Raw genomic sequence first — 25,302 nt, 5'->3', positions numbered from 1 at the left:
TGTGGGTGTGTGTGTCTGTGTTTGTTATCTTTGTGTTTTAATTTGCCTCACTGATTGGTAGCAATTAGCTTAATACCTGATGTGATTTTGAGGAAAAGCCTTGAGTTGTCCTGGCTTTATGTCTTCAGTTCCTTGAATGAAATGAGTTGTAATATGTCACTAAGAACTTTTGTAGAAATGAATGCCTGTCGCCAGTGTTTCTTGGTATTCCATAATTTGTGGTCTTCCTGAAAGCTGCCCTTCACTGGAGAAAGGGCACCAATTTCACTGACTAGGAAATACTATGCATTCATTGACTGTCCCCTGTGTGATCCAGGGCATTTCCTGGATGAATCTGAATTAATTTGTTCGTCCACATTAAGAGAATTCCTGAGTTCATTTTCACGCTCTTGCCAGCCACTGTGTGCGATTCTTTGTTTTGATGAAGTTGGGAACAGACAAGCCTGACAAAACAACATCGTGAATCCCAGTGTGGTACCCTTGTGTCCACATAAGGGAATAAGCTCAGGTGATGGGTGATGTTGTTCTGAGAGGAATGTTGTTCATCCAATGTCAAAGGTGTTTTCCTGGCTGATGGAAGTGCAAAGGGCTTGAGTCATTTAGGTACTCACCAGAAATAAAGACTTCTTGTCTTCCAAAATGTGGGTTCCAGATGGAGAGTTCATGGAAACAGGAGAGAAATCTCATCCCAGTTGGACCCAGAACAAGCAGAGGTGGGAATATGGAGCAGTAAAGCCATGCTCCTATCCAAACATTTTGCCAGGACTGTATGACACAAGTGACTGGGGACTGGAGGGGGAGGTTCCTTAAGGGGAGTGCTTATGCTGTCCAACCAATCAGAAAAGACATGATTGTGATGTCCCAGTTGGCCTACAGCCCCTTGAACTTGGGGAGTCCTGAGGCAGCTCCTGCCTGGCCTGTTGCTATGGCAGCCCAGCCAGCCAAGCAGGAAGAAGCTGAAGGAAGGTGCCCTTGTCTAGTTTGGAAGACTTCTCAGTTAAGTGTGGCCTAGGGAAAGAGGGGGCAGGTAGAGCAGGAGCACGTGGGTGAACTGAGTCCATCAGATTGGGGGAATCCATTCTTCACCGCTAGCCAAAGCATCCATGTCACAGGGTTTGGAATGTCCACAGGCCTGTGTGCCACCTGGGGCTACATCTCACTTTGCAGAACAGGCCTCCATGGCCCTCACTGTGAAACACACAGTGCCTTTATTTCAGGGACCCAGCAGTCCACCTGATCTTAGGGTGTAGTACTAGCAGACTGGCAAGGTAAGAATCAGGGTGACATGGTGGCCCAGGCACCTGTTGATCTGACAGCAATTCTTCTCTGGCCTGCAGGGTACACTAAACCTTGGGAAAGGAAAGTTGGAAGAAGTTATCCTGATTCTCCAGGGTTTCCTGGTATTCACTACATATTGCTACTGCTGAAAGGTACTTTTCTTACATGAAGTTTCAGAAATTCAATGACTCCGGAATGGTTGCTCTTCGAGGAGCAATGATTGTGTGTGTGTGTGATTGTGTATTTTTCTTTGTGTGCTTCTGTACGTGTGTGTGTGTGTGTGTGTGTGTGTGTGTTTGTGTGTGTGTTTGCAGAAGAGCTTGCACACAGGGAGGATCAGATAATATTACTTTTGTCAGGTTCTGTGAGATACCCTTTTTCAAAGAGTGGCCGTCACGATTGTTTCCTGGAAGTCAATAATTTCAGAGAGATCAAACTTACTTTTCTGTAGATGAAGTACAATATGTTCTATAAGGAAGAACTATTGAGCATTCAGCAATTATGTGCAGTGTATGTCCAGGCATTATGATACATGGGTCAATGGGCCTCACTGGCTTACTGGAAAGGATTTTCATTCAAGTAATTGCTTCAGGCACAGATTCTGGTGGATTACACTTTGCTCGTTTCTTTGCAAAAATGTGGCAGTGTGTCTTCCTTGCAAGAACATTTCTGGAAAAGGTGTCACTTCCCATATTTTTTTGGCATCATCATTTTGAAGGGCTGATATTGTCCCTTCAGTAGCGTAACGCCTGGCCATTCCACTATTGCGGGTAATATTCCCGATGTGATGAATTTGGACAGGTTTTGTTTTATTTTGGGTATGTGTGTGTGTTTGTGTGTGCAATATTTCTAGTTGGCAAATGTATTACTTTCTTTCCTCGTTCTAATAAGTTCTCCTAGTACAAAGTATTTCACGCTCATGGGTGTACCCACTGTGTAGGCATTCCTAAGACCACTTGAGTCAAACTGTGTCTTTTACACTGTGGAAATTGATTGAATGGACCAGGCTGTCCCGGGGTTTAATGGATTCTGATGATGCTAAAAGTTGCTATCCAGTACATACAAGCAAAGAAATCAATTCACACGATCACTATTAGGATATGACCACATTGTGTGTGTGGCTATGTTTTTGTGTTTGTTATCATTCTGTTTAAATTTGCCTCACTGATTCGTGGAAATTAGCTTAATTCCTGATGTCAGTTTGTGGAGAAGCCTCGAGCGGCCCTGATTTGAAGTCTTCACTTCCTTGGATGAAAAGTGTTTTGTTTTGTCACTAGGAAGTTTTGGAAAAATGAATGCTCTTCCCTAGTGATTCATGGTATTCCATAGTGTGTTGTGTTCCGGAAAGCTGCCATTCACTGGAGAAAAGTTATCAGTTTCACTGACTATTAAATACTGTGCATTTGTTGACTATCCCGTTTGTGATCCAGTGCATTTCTCAGATGAAAGCGAATTAATTTCTTTGTCCACATTAAGTGAATTCCTGTGGTCAGTTTCACACTCTTACCAGCCAGTGTGTGCGTTTCCGTGCTTTGACGAAGTTAGTAACAGAGAAGCCAGGACGAAAAACATCCTGATTCCCTGAGTGGTAGAGTTGCGTCCACATAAGGGAAAATACTCAGGTGTTGGGTGATGTTCTGAGAGGGAAGTTGCCCAATCCAATGTGAAAGGAGTTTTCCTGGCTGATGGACGTGCAAAGGGCTTGAGGCGTTTTGTACTCACCACAAAAAACACTTCTTGTCTTCGAAAATGTGGGTTCCAGCTTGGCAGATCTTGGAAAGAGGAGAGAAATATCATCCCAGTTCCACATAGGACAAGCGGCTGTGGGAATAAGGAGCAGTAAGGCCACGATAAGATCCATACATCCTTTGAGGACACTATGCCTCAAGTGGCTGGAAATTGGAGGGTGAGGGTTGCTTAAGGGGGAGTGCTTAAGCAGTCCGACCAATCAGGAAAGACGCGGCTGTGATGTCACAGTGGGCTCAGAGCCCCTTGAACTTGGAGAGTCCTGAGGCAGCTCGTGCCTGGCCTGTTGCTATGGCAGCCCAGCCAGCCAAGCAGGAAGAAGCTGAAGGAAGGTGCCCCTGTCTTCTGTGGAAGACTTCTCAGTTAAGTGTGGCCTCGGAAAACGGGGGCAGGCAGAGCAGGAGCACATGGGTGACCTGAGCCCATTAGATTGGGGCAATCCCTTCTGAACTGCTAGCCAAAGCTTCTATGTCCCACGGTTTGGAATGTCCACAAGCCTGTGTGCCACCTGGGGCTGGTTCTCACTTTGCAGAACAGGCCGCCTTGGTCCTCACTATGATACACACGCTGCGTTGATTTCAGGGACCCACTAGACCACCAGATCTTAGGGTGTGGAACTAACGGAGTGGCAAAGTAAGAATTAGGGTGACATGGTGGCCCAGGCACCTGTTGATCTGACAGCAAATCTTCTCTTTCCTGCAGGATATACTATACCGTGGGCAAGGAGTGTCGGAAGAAGTTAACCTGATTCTCCAGGGTTTCCTGGTATTCATTAAGGATTGCTGGTGTTGGAAGGTACTTTTCCTTTGTGAAAGTGCAGAAATTCACTGACTCCAGACTGCTTGCCATTCGAGGAGCAATGAATACGTGTGTGTTTGTGTGTATTTGTGTGCTTCTCTGCATGTGTGTGTGTGGTTGTGTGTGCTTGTGGGAGCACTTGCACACAGGGTTGGTAGGCTAATATTTCTTTTGTCACTTTCTGTGAGATACCCTTGTTCAAAAAAGGGCAGTCATGATAGTTTCCTGGAAGTCAATAATAGCGGATAGACCATGCTGTCTTTTCTGTTGATCAAGTACAATATGTTCTGTAAACAGGAACTAGTCATTCTTCATCGATTATGTGCAGTGTATATCCAGGCATCATGATACATGTGTAAATATGCATCACTGGCTTACTAAAAAGGATTTCAAAACAAGTGATTGATTCAGGCACAGACTCTGGTGGATTACACGTTGCTGGTTCGTTTCCATAAATATGGCAGTATGTCTTCCTTCCAAGCACATTTTTGGAAATGATGTGACTACACATATATTTCTTAGCATGGTTCTTTTTGAAGTGCTGATATTGTCTCCTCAGTAGCACCACGCCTAGGCTTTCAGCTATTCATTGTAACATTTCACATGCAAAGGATATGGACAGGTTTTGTGTTATTTAGTTTAGGTTTGTATGTGTGTGTGTGTGCGTGTGTGTTTCTGTGTGCAATATTTGTAGTTTGCAAATGTATTAATTTCTTTGCTCGCTGGAGTGAGTTCTCATATTACAAACTGTTTCACACTCATGTGTGTACCCACAGTTTAAGCATCGTTAAGTCCCCTTCATTCAAACTCTTCCTTTTACACTGTGGACATTGAAGGAGTGTACCAGGCTGTCCTGGTTTTCAATGACTTCTGATTTTAGTAAACGTTGCCATGTACTACATACAAGGAAAGATATCCATTCACTTGATAACTATTAGGATATCACCACTTTGTGTGTGTGTGGGTGTGTGTGTCTGTGTTTGTTATCTTTGTGTTTTAATTTGCCTCACTGATTGGTAGCAATTAGCTTAATACCTGATGTGATTTTGAGGAAAAGCCTTGAGTTGTCCTGGCTTTATGTCTTCAGTTCCTTGAATGAAATGAGTTGTAATATGTCACTAAGAACTTTTGTAGAAATGAATGCCTGTCGCCAGTGTTTCTTGGTATTCCATAATTTGTGGTCTTCCTGAAAGCTGCCCTTCACTGGAGAAAGGGCACCAATTTCACTGACTAGGAAATACTATGCATTCATTGACTGTCCCCTGTGTGATCCAGGGCATTTCCTGGATGAATCTGAATTAATTTGTTCGTCCTCATTAAGTGAATTCCTGAGTTCATTTTCACGCTCTTGCCAGCCACTGTGTGCGATTCTTTGTTTTGATGAAGTTGGGAACAGACAAGCCTGACAAAACAACATCGTGAATCCCAGTGTGGTACCCTTGTGTCCACATAAGGGAATAAGCTCAGGTGATGGGTGATGTTGTTCTGAGAGGAATGTTGTTCATCCAATGTCAAAGGTGTTTTCCTGGCTGATGGAAGTGCAAAGGGCTTGAGTCATTTAGGTACTCACCAGAAATAAAGACTTCTTGTCTTCCAAAATGTGGGTTCCAGATGGAGAGTTCATGGAAACAGGAGAGAAATCTCATCCCAGTTGGACCCAGAACAAGCAGAGGTGGGAATATGGAGCAGTAAAGCCATGCTCCTATCCAAACATTTTGCCAGGACTGTATGACACAAGTGACTGGGGACTGGAGGGGGAGGTTCCTTAAGGGGAGTGCTTATGCTGTCCAACCAATCAGAAAAGACATGATTGTGATGTCCCAGTTGGCCTACAGCCCCTTGAACTTGGGGAGTCCTGAGGCAGCTCCTGCCTGGCCTGTTGCTATGGCAGCCCAGCCAGCCAAGCAGGAAGAAGCTGAAGGAAGGTGCCCTTGTCTAGTTTGGAAGACTTCTCAGTTAAGTGTGGCCTAGGGAAAGAGGGGGCAGGTAGAGCAGGAGCACGTGGGTGAACTGAGTCCATCAGATTGGGGGAATCCATTCTTCACCGCTAGCCAAAGCATCCATGTCACAGGGTTTGGAATGTCCACAGGCCTGTGTGCCACCTGGGGCTAGATCTCACTTTGCAGAACAGGCCTCCATGGCCCTCACTGTGAAACACACAGTGCCTTTATTTCAGGGACCCAGCAGTCCACCTGATCTTAGGGTGTAGTACTAGCAGACTGGCAAGGTAAGAATCAGGGTGACATGGTGGCCCAGGCACCTGTTGATCTGACAGCAATTCTTCTCTGGCCTGCAGGGTACACTAAACCTTGGGAAAGGAAAGTTGGAAGAAGTTATCCTGATTCTCCAGGGTTTCCTGGTATTCACTACATATTGCTACTGCTGAAAGGTACTTTTCTTACATGAAGTTTCAGAAATTCAATGACTCCGTAATGGTTGCTCTTCGAGGAGCAATGATTGTGTGTGTGTGATTGTGTATTTTTCTTTGTGTGCTTCTGTACGTGTGTGTGTGTGTGTGTGTGTGTGTGTGTGTTTGTGTGTGTGTTTGCAGAAGACCTTGCACACAGGGAGGATCAGATAATATTACTTTTTTCAGGTTCTGTGAGATACCCTTTTTCAAAGAGTGGCCGTCACGATGGTTTCCTGGAAGTCAATAATTTCAGATAGATCAAACTTACTTTTCTGTAGATGAAGTACAATATGTTCTATAAGGAAGAACTATTGAGCATTCAGCAATTATGTGCAGTGTATGTCCAGGCATTATGATACATGGGTCAATGGACCTCACTGGCTTCCTGGAAAGGATTTTCATTCAAGTAATTGCTTCAGGCACAGATTCTGGTGGATTACACTTTGCTCGTTTCTTTGCAAAAATGTGGCAGTGTGTCTTCCTTGCAAGAACATTTCTGGAAAAGGTGTCACTTCCCATATTTTTTTGGCATCATCATTTTGAAGGGCTGATATTGTCCCTTCAGTAGCGTAACGCCTGGCCATTCCACTATTGCGGGTAATATTCCCGATGTGATGAATTTGGACAGGTTTTGTTTTATTTTGTGTATGTGTGTGTGTTTGTGTGTGCAATATTTCTAGTTGGCAAATGTATTACTTTCTTTCCTCGTTCTAATAAGTTCTCCTAGTACAAAGTATTTCACGCTCATGGGTGTACCCACTGTGTAGGCATTCCTAAGACCACTTGAGTCAAACTGTGTCTTTTACACTGTGGGAATTGATTGAATGCACCAGGCTGTCCTGGGGTTTAATGGATTCTGATGATGCTAAAAGTTGCTATCCAGTACATACAAGCAAAGAAATCAATTCACACGATCACTATTAGGATATGACCACATTGTGTGTGTGGCTATGTTTTTGTGTTTGTTATCATTCTGTTTAAATTTGCCTCACTGATTCGTGGAAATTAGCTTAATTCCTGATGTCAGTTTGTGGAGAAGCCTTGAGCGGCCCTGATTTGAAGTCTTCCCTTCCTTGCATGAAAAGTGTTTTGTTTTGTCACTAGGAAGTTTTGGAGAAATGAATGCTCTTCCCTAGTGATTCATGGTATTCCATAGTGTGTTGTGTTCCTGAAAGCTGCCATTCACTGAAGAAAAGTTATCAGTTTCACTGACTATTAAATACTGTGCATTCGTTGACTATCCCGTTTGTGATCCAGTGCATTTCTCAGATGAAAGCGAATTAATTTCTTTGTCCACATTAAGTGAATTCCTGTGGTCAGTTTCACACTCTTACCAGCCAGTGTGTGCGTTTCCGTGCTTTGACGAAGTTAGTAACAGAGAAGCCAGGATGAAAAACATCCTGATTCCCTGAGTGGTAGAGTTGCGTCCACCTAAGGGAATATACTCAGGTGTTGGGTGATGTTCTGAGAGGGAAGTTGCCCAATCCAATGTGAAAGGAGTTTTCCTGGCTGATGGACGTGCAAAGGGCTTGAGGCGTTTTGTACTCACCACAAAAAACACTTCTTGTCTTCCAAAATGTGGGTTCCAGCTTGGCAGATCTTGGAAAGAGGAGAGAAATATCATCCCAGTTCCACATAGGACAAGCGGCTGTGGGAATATGGAGCAGTAAGGCCACGATAAGATCCAAACATCCTTTGAGGACACTATCCCTCAAGTGGCTGGAAATTGGAGGGTGAGGGTTGCTTAAGGGGGAGTGCTTAAGCAGTCCGACCAATCAGGAAAGACGCGGCTGTGATGTCACAGTGGGCTCAGAGCCACTTGAACTTGGAGAGTCCTGAGGCAGCTCGTGCCTGGCCTGTTGCTATGGCAGCCCAGCCAGCCAAGCAGGAAGAAGCTGAAGGAAGGTGCCCCTGTCTTCTGTGGAAGACTTCTCAGTTAAGTGTGGCCTCGGAAAACGGGGGCAGGCAGAGCAGGAGCACATGGGTGACCTGAGCCCATTAGATTGGGGCAATCCCTTCTGAACTGCTAGCCAAAGCTTCTATGTCCCACGGTTTGGAATGTCCACAAGCCTGTGTGCCACCTGGGGCTGGTTCTCACTTTGCAGAACAGGCCGCCTTGGGCCTCACTATGATACACACGCTGCGTTGATTTCAGGGACCCACTAGACCACCAGATCTTAGGGTGTGGAACTAACGGAGTGGCAAAGTAAGAATTAGGGTGACATGGTGGCCCAGGCACCTGTTGATCTGACAGCAAATCTTCTCTTTCCTGCAGGATATACTATACCGTGGGCAAGGAGTGTCGGAAGAAGTTAACCTGATTCTCCAGGGTTTCCTGGTATTCATTAAGGATTGCTGGTGTTGGAAGGTACTTTTCCTTTGTGAAAGTGCAGAAATTCACTGACTCCAGACTGCTTGCCATTCGAGGAGCAATGAATGCGTGTGTGTTTGTGTGTATTTGTGTGCTTCTCTGCATGTGTGTGTGTGGTTGTGTGTGCTTGTGGGAGCACTTGCACACAGGGTTGGTAGGCTAATATTTCTTTTGTCACTTTCTGTGAGATACCCTTGTTCAAAAAAGGGCAGTCATGATAGTTTCCTGGAAGTCAATAATAGCGGATAGACCATGCTGTCTTTTCTGTTGATCAAGTACAATATGTTCTGTAAACAGGAACTAGTCATTCTTCATCGATTATGTGCAGTGTATATCCAGGCATCATGATACATGGGTAAATATGCATCACTGGCTTACTAAAAAGGATTTCAAAACAAGTGATTGATTCAGGCACAGACTCTGGTGGATTACACGTTGCTGGTTCGTTTCCATAAATATGGCAGTATGTCTTCCTTCCAAGCACATTTTTCGAAATGATGTGACTACACATATATTTCTTAGCATGGTTCTTTTTGAAGTGCTGATATTGTCTCCTCAGTAGCACCACGCCTAGGCTTTCAGCTATTCATTGTAACATTTCACATGCAAAGGATATGGACAGGTTTTGTGTTATTTAGTTTAGGTTTGTATGTGTGTGTGTGTGCGTGTGTGTTTCTGTGTGCAATATTTGTAGTTTGCAAATGTATTAATTTCTTTGCTCGCTGGAGTGAGTTCTCATATATCAAACTGTTTCACACTCATGTGTGTACCCACTGTTAAAGCATCATTAAATCCCCTTCATTCAAACTCTTCCTTTTACACTGTGGACATTGCAGGAGTGTACCAGGCTGTCCTGGTTTTCAATGACTTCTGATTTTAGTAAACGTTGCCATGTACTACATACAAGGAAAGAAATCCATTCACTTGATAACTGTTAGGATATCACCACTTTGTGTGTGTGTTTGTGTGTGTCTGTGTTTGTTATCTTTGTGTTTTAATTTGCCTCACTGATTGATAGGAATTAGCTTCATACCTGATGTCATTTTGAGGAAAAGACTTGAGTTGACCTGGCTTTACGTCTTCAGTTCCTTGAATGGAATGTGTTGTAATGTGTCACTAAGATCTTTTGGAAAAATGAATGTCTTTTGCCAGTGTTTCTTGGTATTCCATAATTTGTGGTCTTCCTGAAAGCTCCCTTCACTGGAGAAAGGGTACCAATTTCCCTGAGTAGGAAATACTATGCATTCATTGACTGTCCCCTGTGTGATCCAGTACATTTCCTGGATGCATTTGAATTAATTTGTTCGTCCACATTAAATGAATTCCTGAGTTCATTTTTACGCTCTTGCCAGCCACTGTGTGCGATTCTTTGTTTTGATGAAGTTGGGAACAGACAAGCCTGACAAAACAACATCGTGAATCCCAGTGTGGTACCCTTGTGTCTACATAAGGGAATAAGCTCAGGTGAAGGGTGATGTTGTTCTGAGAGGAATGTTGTTCATCCAATGTCAAAGGTGTTTTCCTGGCTGATGGAAGTGCAAAGGGCTTGAGTCATTTAGGTGCTCACCAGAAATAATGACTTCTTGTCTTCCAAAATGTGGGTTCCAGATGGAGAGTTCATGGAAACAGGAGAGAAATCTCATCCCAGTTGGACCCAGAACAAGCAGAGGTGGGAATATGGAGCAGTAAAGCCATGCTCCTATCCAAACATTTTGCCAGGACTGTATCACACAAGTGACTGGGGTCTGGAGGGGGAGGTTCCTTAAGGGGAGTGCTTATGCTGTCCGACCAATCAGAAAAGACATGATTGTGATGTCCCAGTTGGCCTACAGCCCCTTGAACTTGGGGAGTCCTGAGGCAGCTCCTGCCTGGCCTGTTGCTATGGCAGCCCAGCCAGCCAAGCAGGAAGAAGCTGAAGGAAGGTGCCCTTGTCTAGTTTAGAAGACTTCTCAGTTAAGTGTGGCCTAGGGAAACAGGGGGCAGGTAGAGCAGGAGCACGTGGGTGAACTGAGTCCATCAGATTGGGGGAGTCCATTCTTCACCGCTAGCCAAAGCATCCATGTCACAGGGTTTGGAATGTCCACAGGCCTGTGTGCCACCTGGGGCTAGATCTTATTTTGCAGAACAGGACGCCATGGCCCTCACTGTGAAACACACAGTGCCTTTATTTCAGGGACCCAGCAGTCCACCTGATCTTAGGGTGTGGTACTAGCAGACTGGTAAGGTAAGAATAAGGGTGAGATGGTGGCCCAGGCACCTGTTGATCTGACAGCAATTCTTCTCTGGCCTGCAGGGTACATTAAACCATGGGAAAGGAAAGTTGGAAGAAGTTATCCTGATTCTCCAGGGTTTCCTGGTATTCACTACGTATTGCTATTGCTGAAAGGTACTTTTCTTACATGAAGTTTCAGAAATTCAATGACTCCAGAATGGTTGCTCTTCGAGGAGCAATGATTGTGTGTGTTTGTGTATTTTTCTTTGTGTGCTTCTGTACATGTGTGTGTGTGTGTTTGTGTGTGTGTTCGCAGAAACCCTTGCACACGGGGACGATCAGATAATATTACTTTTGTCAGGTTCTGTGAGATACCCTTTTTCAAAAGGTGGCAGTCACGATTGTTTCCTGGAAGTCAATAATTTCAGATAGATCAAACTTACTTTTCTGTAGATGAAGTACAATCTATTCTATAAGGAAGAACTATTGAGCATTCAGCAATTATGTGCAGTGTATGTCCAGGCATCATGATACATGGGTCAATGGGCCTCACTGGCTTACTGGAAAGGATTTTAATTCAAGTAACTGCTTCAGGCACAGATCCTGGTGGATTACACTTTGCTCGTTTCTTTGCAAAAATGTGGCAGTGTGTCTTCCTTGCAAGAACATTTCTGGAAAAGGTGTCACTTCAAATATTTTTTTGGCATCATCGTTTTGAAGGGCTGATATTGTCCCTTCAGTAGCGTAACGCCTGGCCATTCCACTTTACCGGGTAACATTCCCAATGTGATGAATTTGGACAGGTTTTGTTTTATTTTGTGTATGTGTGTGTGTTTGTGTGTGCAATATTTCTAGTTGGCAAATGTATTACTTTCTTTCCTCGTTCTAATAAGTTCTCCTAGTACAAAGTATTTCACGCTCATGGGTGTACCCACTGTTTAAGCATCGTTAAGTCCCCTTCAATCAAACTCTTTCTTTTACACTGTTGGCCTTGATGGACTGTAGCAGGCTGTCCTGGTTTTCAATGACTTCTGATTTTAGTAAACGTTGCCATGTACTACATACAAGGAAAGAAATCCATTCACTTGATATCTATTAAGATATCACCATTTTGTGTATGTGTTTGTGTCTGTGTTTGTTATCTTTGTGTTTTAATTTGCCTCACTGATTGGTAGGAAGTAGCTTAATACCTGATATCATTTTGAGGAAAAGCCTTGAATCGACCTGGCTTTAAGTTCCGTTCCTTGAATGAAATGTGTTGTAATATGTCAGTAAAAACTTTTGCCAAAATGAATGTCTTTCCCCAGTGTTTCTTGGTATTCCATAATTTGTGGTCTTCCTGAAAGCTGCCCTTCACTGGAGAAAGGGTACCAATTTCACTGAGTAGGAAATACTGCGCATTCATGGACTGTCCCCTGTGTGATCCAGTGCATTTCCTGGATGAATTTGAATTAATTTATTCGTCCACATTAAGTGAATTCCTGAGTTCATTTTCATGCTCTTGCCAGCCACTGTGTGCGATTCTTTGTTTTGATGAAGTTCGGAACAGACAAGCCTGACAAAACAACATCGTGAATCCCAGTGTGGTACCCTTGTGTCCACATAAGGGAATAAGCTCAGGTGATGGTGATGTTGTTCTGAGAGGAATGTTGTTCATCCAATGTTAAAGGTGTTTTCCTGGCTGATGGAAGTGCAAAGTGCTTGAGTCATTTAGGTACTCACCAGCAATAAACACTTCTTGTCTTCCAAAATGTGGGTTCCAGATGGAGAGTTCATGGAAACAGGAGAGAAATATCACCCCATTTGGTCCCAGAACAAGCATATTTGGGAATATGGAGCATTAAAGCCATGCTCCTATCCATACATTTTGCCAGGACTGTATGACACAAGTGACTGGGGACTGGAGGTGGAGGTTCCTTAAGTTGAGTGCTTATGCTTTGCAGAAGAGGCCACCATGCATCTCACTGTGATACACTAGCTGCCTTGATTTCAGCGGGCACCAGACCACCTGATCTTAGGGTGTATTACTAATGGACTGACAAGGTAAGAATGAGGGTTACATGGCAACGACCAAGGCACCTGTTGATCTGACAGCAATTCTTCTCTCACCTGCAGCATACCCTAAACCATGGACAAGAAACGTTGGAAGATGTTCACCTGATTCTCCAGAGTTTCCTGGTATTAGTTAAGGATTGCTACTCTTGAAAGGTACTTTTCTAACATGAAGGTCCAGAAATTCACACACTCCAGAATGTTTGCTATTCGACGAGCAATGAATATGTGTGTGTTTCTTTTTATTTGTTCATGTGCTTCTGTACATATGTGTGTGTGAGTTTGTGGGAGCCCTTGCACACAGAGTTGTGAGGATAATACTTCTTTTTCAGTTTCTGTTGAGATACCGTTTTCAAAAAATGGCAGTCACGATTGTTTCCTGGAACTCAATAATTTCAGATCAAACTTACTTTTCTGTGGATCAAGTACAATATATTCTGTAAGCAGGAACTTTTCAGCATTCAGCGATTATGTGCAGTGTATCTCAAGGCATCCTGATACATGCGTCAATGTGCATCACTGGCTTACTGCAAAGGGTTTTAATTCAAGTAATTGCTTCAGGCACAGACTCTGTTGGAATATACTTTACTTGTTTCTTTGCATAATTGTGGCAGTATGTCTTCCTTCCAAGAACAATTTTGGAATTGATGTCACTTCACATATTTTTCTTGGCATGATCCTTTTTGAAGGGCTGATATTGTCCCTTCAGTAGCGTCACGCCTGGACATTCCGCTATTGCGGGTAACATTCCCCATGTGATGAATATGGACAGGTTTTGTTTTATTTTCTGTGCGTGTGTGTGTGTGTGTATGTGTGTGTGTTTGTGCGTACAATGTTTTTAGTTTGCAAATGTACTAACATCTTTGCTTGTTCTAATAAGTTCTCAGGTACAAACTATTTCACAATCATGTGTATACCCACTGTTTAGGCATGCATAAAATCCATTTAATCAAACTCTTTCCTTTACACTGTGGAAATTGATGGAGTGCACCAGGCTGTCCTGGTGTTCATTGACTTCTAATTTTGCTAAACGTTGCTATGCAGTACATACAAGCAAAGAAATCCATTCACTGGATAAGTATGTGGAGATCACCACTTCGTGTGTGTGTGTGTGTGTGTGTGTGTGTCTGTGTGTGTGTGTTTGTTTGTTTGTCTGTGTGTCTATTATCTTGCTGTTTCAATTTGCTTCACTGATTTGTAGAAATTAGCTGAATTCCGGATGTCAGTTTGATTAAAAGCCTTGAGTCGCACTGACTTTAAGTCTTTAGTTCCTTGAATGAAATGTGTTACAATTTTTCACTAAGAACTTTTTCAGAAATGAATGTCCTTCCTAAGAGTTTCCTCGTATTGCATGGTTTGTGGCATTCCTGAAAGCTGCTGTTCACTGGAGAAAGGGTACCAATTTCACTGCCTTAAATACTACTCATTCTTTGAGTATCCCCTGTGTGATGCAGTGCATTTCTCGGATGAAAGGGACTAATTGTGTTGTACACATTCAGTGAATTCCTCTAGTCACTTTCACACTCTTGCCAGCCACCATGTGCGTTTCTGTCTTTTGATGAAGTTAGGAACAGAGAAGCCTGGAATAACAACATCCTGATTCCCAGTGTAGTACCATTGCATCTACATAATGGAAAAAGCTCAGGTGATGGAGATGTGGTTCTGAGAGGGAAATTGCCTCATTCAATGTGAAAGTAGTTTTCCTGGGTGATGGAAGTGCAAAGGGCTTGAGGCGTTTTTGTACACACCACAAAAAAACACTTGTCATCCAAAATGTGGGTTCCAGACTAGGAGTTCTTGAAAACAGGAGAAATATATCATCGCAGTTCCACCTAGAACAAGCGGAGTCGGGAATATGGAGCAGTAAAGCCATGCTCAGATCCAAACATCTTGCCAGAAGCTTATGACACAAGTGGCTGGAGACTGGTGGGGGAGAGTCCGTAAGGGGAGTCCTTATGCAGTGTGACTAATCAGAGAAGACATGGTTGTGATGTCACAGTAGGCTCACATCCCCTTAAACTTGAGGAGTCCTGAGGCAGCTTCTGCCTGGCCTGTTCCTCTGGCAACCCAGCAGGCCATGAAGGAAGAAGCTGAAGGAAGGTGCGCCTGTCTAGTTTGGAAGACTTCTCAGTTAAGTGTGTCCTAGGGAAAGAGGAGGCAGGCAGATCAGGATCACATGAGTGACCTGAGAGTATCAGGTTGGGGAAATCCACCCTTCACTGCTAGCCAAAGCCACCATGTCGTTCGGTTGGAAATGTCCACAGGAATTTGTGCCACCTGGGGCTGGATCTCACTTTGCAGAGCAGCCGGCCAAGGACCTCACTTTGATATAGTTCTGTCCACATAAGGAAATAACCTCAGGTAATGGGAGATATTGTTCTGACAGGGAAGTTGCCTCATCATATGTGAAAGGAGTTTCCTGGCTGATGGAAGTGCAAAGGACGTGAGGCGTTTTTGTACTCACCACAAAAAGCACTTCTGTTGTCCAAAATGTGGGTTCCCCATTGGGAATTCTTGGAAACAGCAGAAAAATATCATCCCAGTTCCACGTAGAACAAGTGGAGGTGGGAATATGGAGCAGTAAAGCCATGCTCAGATCCCAACACCTTGCCAGGATCCTATGACACAAGTGGCTGGAGACTAAGGGGGAGGGTCCTTAAGGGGACTCCTTACACTGTCCGACCAATCAGGAAAGATTTGGCTGTGATGTCACAGTGGGTTAGAGCCCCTTGAACTTGATGAGTTCTGAGGCATCTCCTGCCTGGACTGTTGCTATGGCAGCCCTGCCAGCCAGGCATGAAGCAGCTGAAGGAAGGTGCTCCTGTCTTGTGTGGAAGATTTCTCAGTTAAGTGCAGCCTAGGGAAACAGGGGGCAGACAGAGCAGGAGGCCATGGGTGACCTGAGCCCATCAGATAGGCGGAATCCATTCTTCACTGCTAGCCAACTCTTCCATGTCCCACAGTTTGGAATGTTGACAGGACTGTGTGCCACGTGGGGCTGGATCTCACTTTGCAGAACAGACTGCCATGGACTTCAGTGTGATCCCCATGCTGTCTTCATTTCAGGGGCCCAGCAGACCACCTGATCTTTGGGAGTGGTGCGAGTGGACTGGCAAGGAAAGAATGAGGTATACATGGCAGCCCAGTCATCTGTTGATCTGACAACAGTTCTTCTCTTACCTGCAGCATACACTAAACCATGGGCAATTAATGTTGGAAGAAGTTCACCTCATTCTCCAGTGTTTCCTGGTATTCTTTAAGTATTGATACAGCTGAAAGGTACTTTTCTTAAATAAAGGTCCAGAAATTCACACACTCCAGAATGTTTGCTATTCTACAAACAATAAATGTGTGTGTGTTTGTGGATATTTGTTTATGTGCTTCTCTGCATATGTGTGTGATTGTGTGTGTGTATTTCTAGGAGCCGTTGCACATAGGGTTGTTTGGATATTATTTCTTTTGTCACTTTCTGTGAGAAACCCTTTTCAAAAAATGGCACTACAATTGTTTACTGGAAGTCAATAATTTCAGATAAATCAAACTTTCTTTTCTGTAGATCAAGTCGAATATACTGTGTAAGGAGGAACTCTTCAGCATTCAGGGTATATATGCAGTGTATGTCCAGGCTTCATGATACATAGGTCATTGTGTATCACGGGCTCACTAAAAAGGATTTCAATTCAAGTGATTACCTCAGGCACAGACTCTAGTGGATTACACTTTGCTTCTCTGTTTGCATAAATGATGTCACTTCACATGTTTCTGGCATGAAAGTGGTTAATTTCTTTGCCCACATTAAGTGAATTCCTGTGGTCAGTTTCACGCTCTTGACAACCACTCTGTGCATTTCTGTGTTTTGATGGAATTAGGAACCAAGAAGCCTGGAGTAACAACATCCTGATTTCCAGTGTGGTATCATTGCGTCCACATAAGGGAATAAGCTGAGGTTATGGGAGATGTTCTGAGAGGGAAGTTGCCTCATCCAATGTGAAAGGAGTTTTCCTGGCTGATGGAAGTGCAGAGGGCTTGAGGTGTTTTTTTACTCACCAACAGAAAACACTTCTTGTAATCCAAAACGTGTGTTCGAGATTTGGAGTTCTTGAAAACAGGAGAGAAATATCATCCCAGTTCCACATAGAAGAAGCAGAGGCAGGAATATGGAGCAGTAAAGCCATGCTCAGATCCAAACATCTTGCCAGGACCCTATGACACAAGTGGCTGGAGACTGGATTTGGAGGGACTGTAAGGGGAATGCTTACGGGGTCTGACCAATCAGGAAAGACAAGGTTGTGATGTCACAGTGGGCTCACAGGCTCTTAAACTTGGGGAGTCCTGAAGCAGCTACTGCCTGGCCTGTTGCTATGGCAGCCCAGCCAGCCAAGCAGGAAGAAGCTGAAGGAACGTGCTCCTGTCTTGTGTGAAAGACTTCTCAGTTAAGTGGGGCCTTGGGAAAGAAGGGGCAGGCAGAGCAGGAGCACATGGGTGATCTGAGCCCATCAGATTGGGGGAATCCATTCTTCATGGCTAGCCAAAACTTGCATGTCCCACAGTTTGGAATGTCCACAGGCCTGTGTGCCACCTGGGGTTTATTCTCACTTTGCAGAAGAGGCCACCATGCATGTCACTGTGATACACTAGCTGCTTTGATTTCAGCGGGCACCAGACCACCTGATCTTAGGGTGTATTACTAATGGACTGACAAGGTAAGAATGAGGGATACATGGCAACCGAGGTACCTGTTGATCTGACAGCAATTCTTCTCTCACCTGCAGCATACACTAAACCATGGACAAGGAACGTTGGAAGAAGTTCACCTGATTCTCCAGAGTTTCCTGGTATTCATTAAGGATTGCTACTCTTGAAAGTTACTTTTCTAACATGAAGGTCCAGAAATTCACACACTCCAGAATGTTTGCTATTCGAGGAGCAATGAATATGTGTGTGTTTGTGTTCATTTGTTCGTGTGCTTCTGTGCACATGTGTGTGTGTGTGTGTGTGTGTTTTGTGTGTGTGTGTGTTTGTGGGAGCCCTTGCACACAGGGTTGTGAGGATAATACTTCTTTTTCAGTTTCTGTGAGATACCGTTTTCAAAAAATGGCAGTCACGATTGTTTCCTGGAACTCAATAATTTCAGATAAACCAAACTTACATTTCTGTGGATCAAGTACAATATATTCTGTAAGTAGGAACTTTTCAGCATTCAGCGATTATGTGCAGTGTATGTCAAGGCATCCTGATACATGCGTCAATGTGCATCACTGGCTTACTGTAAAGGGTTTTTAATTCAAGTAATTGCTTCAGGCACAGACTCTGGTGGAATACACTTTACCTGTTTCTTTGCATAAATGTGGCAGTATGTCTTCCTTCCAAGAACAATTTTGGAAATGATGTCACTTCACATATTTTTCTTGGCATGATCCTTTTTGAAGGGCCGATATTGTCCCTTCAGTAGCGTAATGCCTGGACATTCCGCTATTGGCGGTAACATTCCCCATGTGATGAATATGGACAGGTTTTGTTTTATTTTGGGTATGTGTGTGTGTTTGTGTGTGCAATATTTCTAGTTGGCAAATGTACTAACATCTTTGCTTGTTCTAATAAGTTCTCAGGTACAAACTATTTCACACTCATGTGTATACCCACTGTTTAGGCATGCATAAGATCCGTTTAATCAAACTCTTTCTTTTACACTGTGGAAATTGATGGAATGTACCAGGCTGTCCTGGTGTTCAGTGACTTCTGATTTTGCTAAACGTTGCTATGCAGTACATACAAACAAAGAAATCCATTCTCCTCTCTTGTGTAGAAGACTTCTCAGTTAAGTGGGGCCTTGGGAAAAAAGGGGCAGGTAGAGCAGAAGCACATGGGTGATATGAGCCCATCAGATTAGGGGAATCGATTCTTCATAGCTAGCCAAAATTTCCATGTCCCACGGTTTGGAATGTCCACAGCCCTGTGTGCCACCTGGGGTTTATTCTCACTCTGCAGAAGAGACCACCATGCATCTCACTGTGATACACTAGCTGCCTTGATTCAGCGGGCACCAGACCACCTGATCTTAGGGTGTATTACTAATGGACTGACAAGGTAAGAATGAGTGTTACATGGTGACCAAGGCCCCTGTTGATCTGACAGCAATTCTTCTCTCACCTGCAGCATACACTAAACCATGGACAAGGAACGTTGGAAGAAGTTCACCTGATTCTCCAGATTTTCCTGGTATTTGTTAAGGATTGCTACTCTTGAAAGGTACTTTTCTAACATGAAGGTCCAGAAATTCACACACTCCAGAATGTTTGCTATTCGAGGAGCAATGAATATGTGTGTGTTTGTGTGTATTTGTTTGTGTGCTTCTGTACATATGTGTGTGTGTGTTTGTGTGTATTTTTTGTGTGCTTCTGTGTGTGTGTGTGTGTGTGTGTGTGTGTGTGTGTGTTTGCCGGATCCCTTGTACAAAGGGTTGTTTGGATAATATTTCTTTTGTCAGTTTCTGTGAGGTACAGTTTTTCAAAAAATGGCTGTCACGATTAATTTGTGGTAGTCTATAATTTCAGATAAGTCAAACTTTCTTTTCTGTAGATCAGGTAGAATATATTCTTTAAGGTGGAACTATTCAGTATTCAGGGTATATGTGCAGTGTATGTCCAGACATCATGATACATGGGTCAATGTGCATCACTGGTTTACTAAAAATGATTTCAAGTGATTGCCTTAGGCACAGACTCCCTTGATTACACTTTGCTTCTTTGTTTGCATAAATGTTGCAGTATCTTCCTTCCAAGAACGTTGGTGGAAATGATGTCAATTCACATATTTCTTGGATGAAAGTGATTAATTTCTTTGTCCACATTCAGTGAATTCCTGTGGTTAGTGTCATGCTCTTGCCAGCCACTCTGAGCCTTTCTTTGTTTTGATGAAGTTAGGAACAGAGAACCCTGGAATAACTATATCCTGATTCCCAGTGTGGTATCATTGCGTCCACATAAGGGAATAAACTCAAGTGATGTGAGATTTTCTGAGAGGGCAGTTTCCTCGTCCAATGTGAAAGGAGTGTTTTTGGCTAATGGAAATGCAGAGGGCTTGAGGTGTTTTTGTACTCACCATAAAAAAGCACTTCTTGTCATCCAAAATGTGGGTTCCAGATTGGGAGTTCTTGAAAACAGCAGAGAAATATCTTCCCAGTTCCATATAGAAGAAGCAGACTTGGGAATATGGAGCAGTAAAGCCTTGCACAGATCCAAACATCTTGCCAGGACCCTATGACCCAAGTCGCTGGATACTGGAGGGGGAGGGTCTGTAAGGGGAATGCTTACGGGGTCTGACCAATCAGGCAAGACAAAATTGTGATGTGACAGTGGGCTCACAGCCTCTTAAACTTGGGGAGTCCTGAGGCAGCTACTGCCTGACCTGTTGCTATGGCAGCCCAGCCAGCCAAGCAGGAAGAAGTTGAAGGAACGTGCCCCTGTCTTGTGTGGCAGACTTCTCAGTTAAGTGTGGCCTAGGCAAGCAGTGGGCAGGCAGAACAGGAGCACATGGGTGACCTGAGCCCATCAGATTGGGGGAATCCATTCTTCACTGGTAGTGAAAGCTTCCTTGTCCCACAGTTTGGAATGTCCACAGGCCTGTATGCCACCTGAGGTTGGTTCTCACTTTGCAGAAGAGTCCTCCATGGATCTCACTGAGATACACATGCTGCCTTGATTTCAGCGGCCACCAGACCACCTGATCTTAAGTTGTGTTACTAACAGACTGGCAAGGTAAGAATGAGTTTTACATGGCGACCAAGGAACCTGTTGATCTGACAGTAATTCTTCTCTGGCCTACAGCTTACAATAAACCATGGGCAAGGAAGGTTGGAAGAAGTTCACCAGTTTCTCCAGTTTTTCCTGGTATTCATTATGTATTGCTACTGCTGAAAGGTACTTTTCTTACATGGAGGTACAGAAATACACTGATTTCAGAATGTTTGCTATATGAGGAGAAATGAATGTGTGTGTTTTTGTGTGTATTTGTTTGTGTGCTTCTGTGCATGTGTGTGTGTGTTTGTTTGTTTTTTATCTTTCTGTTTCAATTTGCCTCACTGATTTGTAGAAATTAGCTTAATTTCCGATATTAGTTTGAGGAAATGCCTTGAGTCACTTTGACTGTATGCCTTCAGTTCCTTGAATGAAATGTGTTACATTTTCACACTAAGAACATTTGCAGAAATGAATGTTCTTCACGAGTGTTTCATGGTATTCCATAGTTTGTGGTGTTCCTGAAAGCTGTGGTTCACAGGAGAACGGGTACCAATATCACTGACTATAAAATAGTATGCATTCATTGACTATCCCCTGTGTGAACTAGTGCATTTCTCGGATGAAAATGTATTAATTTCTTTGTCCACATTAAGTGAATTCCTGTGGTCATTTTCACACTCTTGCCAGTCAGTGTGTGCTTTTCCCTGTTTTGAAGAAGTTAGGAACAGAGAAGCCTGGATAACAACATCCTGGTTCCCAGTGTGGCACACTTTGTGTCCACTTAGGGGAATAAACTCAGGTAATGTGAGATGTTGTTCTGAGAGGGAAGTCTCCTCATCCAATGTGAAAGGAGTCTTCCTGGCTGATGGCAGTGCAAAGGGCTTCAGGCGTTTTTGTACTCACCACAAATAAAACATTTCTTGTTGTCCAAAATGTGTGTTCTAGATTGGGAATTCTTGGAAACAGGAAAGAAATATAACCCCAGTTCTGCTTAGTACAAGCAGAGGCGGGAATATGGAGCAGTAAAGCCATGCTCAGATCCAAACATTGCTCCAGAACCCTATGACAGAAGTGTCGGGAGCCTGGAGGGGGAGGGTCATTAAGGGGAGTGCTTACGCAGTCTGACCAATCAGGAAAGACATGGTTGTGATGTCACAGTGGCCTCAAAGCCCCTTGAAGTTGGGGAGTCCTGAGGCAGCTCATGCCTGGCCTGTTCCTCTGGCAGCCCAGCAGGCCATGCAGGAAGAAGCTGGTGGAAGGTGCCCCTGTCTTGTCTGGAAGACTTCTCAGTTAACTGTGGCCTAGGGAAACAGGTGACAGAGCAGAAGGCCATGTGTGACCTCAGCCCATCAGGATGGGGAAATCCATTCTTCACTGCTAGCCAAAGCTTCCATGTCCCACAGTTTGGAATGTCCACAGGCCTGTATGCCACCTGGGGCTGAATCTCACTTTGCAGAACACTCCGCCATGGACCTCACTGTGATATACTTGCGTCCATATGAGGAAATAACCTCAGGTAATGGGAGATATTGTTCTGAAAGGGAAGTTGCCTCATCATATTTGAAAGGACTTTTCCTGGCTGATGGAAGTGCAAAGGGCGTGAGGCATTTTTGTACTCACCACAAAAAAAACACTTCTGTTGTCCAAAATGTGGGTTCCCCATTGGGAGTTCTTGGAAACAGCAGAGAAATATCATCCCAGTTCCACCTAGAACAAGTGAAGGCAGGAATATGGAGCAGTAAAGCCATGCTCAGATCCAAACATCTTGCCAGGATCCTATGACACAAGTGGCTGGAGACTGGAGGGGGAGAGTCCTTAAAGGGAGTGCTTACACCATCCAGCCAATCAGGAAAGACGTCATTATGATGTCACAGTGTGCTCACAGCCCCTTGAACTTGGGGAGTCCTGAGGCAACTCCTGACTGGCCTGTTGCTATGGCAGCTCAGCCAGCCAAGCAGGAAGAAGCTGAAGGAAGGTGCCCCTGTCTTGTGTGGAAGACTTCTCAGTTAAGTGTGGCCTAAGGAAACAGGGGACTGACAGAGCAGGAGGCCATGGGTGACCTGAGTCCATCAGATTGGGGGAATCCATTCTTCAGTGCTAGTCAACTCTTCCATGTCCCATGATTTGGAATGTCGACAGAACTGTGTGCCATCTGGGGCTGCATCTCACTTTGCAGAACAGGCTGCCATGGACCTCACTGTCATCTACATACTGCCTTCATTTCAGGGGCCCAGCACACCACCTGATCATAGGGTGTGGTAGTAGTGGACTGGCAAGGTAAGAATGAGGGATACATGGTGGCCCAGTCACCTATTGATCTGACAAAAGTTCTTCTCTTACCTGCAGCATACACTAAACCATGGGCAAGGAATGTTGGAAGAAGTTAACCTGATTCTCCAGTGTTTCCTGGTATTCATTAAGGATTGTTATTTCTGAAAGGTACTTTTCTAAGATGAAGGTCCAGAAATTCACTTATTCTAGAATGTTTCCTATTCGAGAACAATAAATGTGTGTGTTTGTGTGTATTTGTTTGTGTGCTTCTGTGCATGTGTATGTGTGAGTGTGTGTGTGTGTGTGTGTGTGTGTGTGTGTGTTTGTGGCAGCCCCTGCACACAGAGTTGTTAGGATAATATTTCTTTTGTCAGTTTCTGTGAGATACTCTTTTCAGAAAATGGCAGTCACGATTGTTTTCTGGAATCAATAATTTCAGTTAAATCAAACTTTCTTTTCTGTAGATCAAGTATAATGTATCTGTAAGGAGGAACTATTCAGCATTCAGGGTATATGTGCAGTGTATGTCCAGGCATCATGATACATGGGTCCATGTGCATCACTGGTTTACTAAAAAGGATTTCAATCCAAGTGATTGCCTCAGGCACAGATTCTGGTGGATTACACTTTGCTTCTTTGTTTGCATAAATGTGGCGGTATGTCTTCCTTCCAAGAACGTTGGTGGAAATGATGTCACTTCACATATTTTTCTTAGCATGATGCTTTTTGAAGTGCTTCTGTTGTCCACTCAGTAGCATAACGCCTGGACTTTCCACTATTGCGAGTAACTTTCCCCTTGCAATGAATGTGGACAGGTTTTGTTTTACTTTCTGTGTGTGTGTGTGTGTGTGTGTGTGTTTGTGTGTGCAATATTTCTAGTTTGCTAATGTACTGTTTTCTTTGCTCATTCTAATAAGTTCTCATAGTACAAACTATTTCACACTCATGTGTATACCCACTGTTTAGGCATGCATAAGATCCGTTCAATCCAACTCTTTTACACTGTGGAAATTGATGGAATGCACCAGGCTGTCCTGATATTCAGTGACTTCTGATTTTGCTAAACATTGCTCTGCAGTCCATACAAGCAAAGAAATCCATTCACTGGATAAGTATTAGGATATCACCACTTTGTGTGTGTGTGTGTGTTTGTGTTTCTCTGGCCTGCAGGGTACATTAAACTATGGGCAAGGAATGTTGGAAGAAGTTATCCTGATTCTCCAGTGTTTCCTGGTATTCATTAATTATTGCTACTGCTGAAAGGTACTTTTCTTACATGAAGGTACAGAAATACACTGACTTCAGAAAGTTTGCTCTTCGAGGAGCAATGAATGTGTGTTTTGGTGTGTATTTGTTTTTGTGCTTCTGTGCATGTGTGTGTGTGTGTGTGTGTGTGTGTTATCTTTCTGTTTCAATTTGCCTCACTGATTTGTAGAAACTAGCTTATTTCCCGATGTCAGTTTGAGGAAAAGCCTTGAGTCGCCCTGACTTTAAGTCTTCAGTTCCTTGAATGAAATGTGTTATAATTTGTCACTAAGAACTTTTGCAGAAATGAATGTCCTTCCCAATTGTTTCTTGGTATTTCAGTTTGTTTGTTCCTGAAAGCTGCCATTCACTCGATAAAGGGTACCAATTTCATTGAATATTAAAGACTATGCATTCATTGACTGTCCCCTGTGTGGTCCAGTGCATTTCTCAGATGAAAGTGAATTAATTTCTTTGTCCACATTAAGTGAATTCCTGTGGTCAGTTTCATGCTCTTGCCAGCCACTGTGTGTGATTCTTTGTTTTGATGAAGTTAGGAACAGAGAAGCCTGGAATAACAGCAGCCTGATTCCCAGTGTTTTACCATTGCATCCACATGAGAGAATAAGTTCAGGTGATGGGAGATGTTCTGAGAAGTCATCTCATCCTATGTGAAAGGGATTTTCGTGGCTGATGGAAGTGCAGAGGCCTTAAGGTGTTTTTGTACTCACCACAAAAAAACACTTATTGTCATTGAAAATGTGTGTTCAAGATTGGAAGTTCTTGGAAAAAGGAGAGACATATCACCCTGTTCCAGCTAGAACAATGGCAGGTGGGAAAATGGAGCAGTAAAGCCATGATCATATCCAAACATCTTGCCAAGACCCTATCACACAAGTGGCTGGAGACAGGAGAGGGAGGTTCCTTAAGGGGATTACTTATGCCATCTGACCAATCAGGATAGACATGGTTGTGATGTCACAGTGGGCTCACAGCACCTTGATTTTGGGGAGTCCTGAGGCAGCTCCTGCCTGACCTGTTGCTATGGCAGCCTAGCTAGCCAAGCAGGAAGAAGCTGAAGGAACATGCCCCTGTCTTGTTTGGAAGACTTCTCAGTTAAGTGTGGCCTAGGAAAATGGGGGCAGGCAGAACAGGAGCACATGGGTGACTGGAGCCCATC

General features: G+C 43.8%; 1 long non-coding RNA gene across 1 annotated transcript in view; it reads left to right on the top strand.

The window, feature by feature from the left end:
- Positions 1-12,368: 12,368 nt before the first annotated feature.
- Positions 12,369-25,302, top strand: part of LOC141420763 (uncharacterized) — a 29,230-nt gene continuing 16,296 nt past the window's right edge. The window contains exons 1-2 of the long non-coding RNA XR_012445342.1: positions 12,369-13,023; positions 15,934-23,045. This is a non-coding gene — a long non-coding RNA (uncharacterized lncRNA). The remainder of the gene's footprint in view (positions 13,024-15,933; positions 23,046-25,302) is intronic.

This window comes from Castor canadensis, chromosome 2 (assembly GCF_047511655.1).
Source record: "Castor canadensis chromosome 2, mCasCan1.hap1v2, whole genome shotgun sequence".
NCBI lineage: Eukaryota > Metazoa > Chordata > Mammalia > Rodentia > Castoridae > Castor > Castor canadensis.
This window is presented reverse-complemented; position numbering and strand designations above follow the sequence as displayed.